This window comes from Schistocerca cancellata, chromosome 7 (genome assembly GCF_023864275.1).
Source record: "Schistocerca cancellata isolate TAMUIC-IGC-003103 chromosome 7, iqSchCanc2.1, whole genome shotgun sequence".
Taxonomy (NCBI): Eukaryota; Metazoa; Arthropoda; class Insecta; order Orthoptera; family Acrididae; genus Schistocerca; species Schistocerca cancellata.
The window spans coordinates 467,040,086-467,041,601 of record NC_064632.1 but is presented as its reverse complement, the minus strand read 5'-3'; the positions used below and the strand labels follow the sequence as shown (position 1 = coordinate 467,041,601).

General features: G+C 51.1%; 1 pseudogene; it reads right to left on the bottom strand.

Annotated features, from left to right (window-relative positions):
• Positions 1-729: 729 nt before the first annotated feature.
• On the bottom strand, positions 730-846 carry LOC126093101 (5S ribosomal RNA; annotated as a pseudogene).
• Positions 847-1,516: the final 670 nt, after the last annotated feature.

Genomic DNA, 1,516 nt, shown 5'->3' with positions numbered 1-1,516 from the left:
CTGTTTCCCACGGATGGTTTTCCGCAGCATCCTTGAGCAACGTCAGTACGTGGTGGAAAGTCCCCTTTCTCGAATGCAGGCTTAAATTCGTCGTGGCATACTATCAATAAGAGCATCAACCCTGCCCTGATCCAAACTGTCCCAGTCTGCAATGACGATTCTGCATAAGTCGAGCAGAGTGGTTGGCAATTGTCAACGTCCAAAAACAGCTCGTTCCAATCGATCCCACATTTGTTCTATTGAGTTCACGTCCGTGGAGTGGGTAGGCTGGTCATCCTAGCACGCTGAAGGAACATTCCCACGGGAACAGCATGGTGTGCACGCGAGTTACCATCCATCAGGATGTAACTGTCATTAAAATGTCGTCGATCTGGTACCCATGTTGGTTGCAGAAACTTGTCTCTGTACCTCAGAGCAGTGAGATTGCCCTCAACAACTAAGAGATGCGTACTGTAGCTCATGTTGTGCTGCTCCAGAACATCACTCCACTACCGCCTTATTGCACATGTGCGACATAGTGTTATTGTGCACTCCGTCTTCAGGCCACAAGTGGCCCATCGGGACCATCCGACCGTCGTGTCATCCTCAGTTGAAGACGCGGTTAGGAGGGGCGTGTGGTCAGCACACAGCTCTCCCGGTCGTTATGATGGTTTTCTTTAACCGGAGCCGCTACTATTCGGTCGAGTAGCTCCTCAATTGGCATCACGAGGCTAAGTGCACCCCGAAAAATGGCAACAGCACATGACAGCTGGATGGTCACCCATCCAAGTGCCAGCCACGCCCGACAGCGCTTAACTTCGGTGATCTCACGGGAACCGGTGTATCCACTGCGGCAAGGCCGTTGCCCGACACAGTGTTGGAGGGTTCTATATTACCGGATTGTCTCCAGACACGTTGTCTCTGATTATCAGGGTGCGAACATATCTGAGTTTCGCCCATAAAAAAACACCCGACGCCAATCCTGGGGCGTCCATTCGGCATGGTTTCTTGCCCGTCTACAGCGACGTGGTGCTCTCCATGGTCGTCCGAAATGGAGTATCGCATCGTGTAATCGTCCCCTGACAGTTTAATGCGACACATGGCGTGCTGTAGCCTCTTCGAATGGCAAATCCAGTTCTGGAGCATTCAGCCCACGGTTCCTTTGAGTCAAAAGTCGTTAACGTCGATCATTCTCCGCACCTGTCGAACGTGGACGGTCTGGGCGGTGTAAGCCCTCAATGCTACCTGACAACTGGAATCGATTCCATGTCCACATTGGATCACTTTGATTCCCGGTGCACACATCGAGCAACTTCCGTTGTTGACAAGCCTTCTGCGCATAACCTAATGATGGACTTCCAGTCACTGGTCACTATTGTTCATCGTGGCATGATGAATGTTCACTCTAATGTTCCGCAGAAGGCTCTAATAGTCCCTACTGGTGTTTTGCTTTCAACCGGAATGTTGCCATCCATTCGATTGCGGCGCTCCGCATGTAGGTAGCGCTCATGTTAACAATTTACAGACAACATCAGGG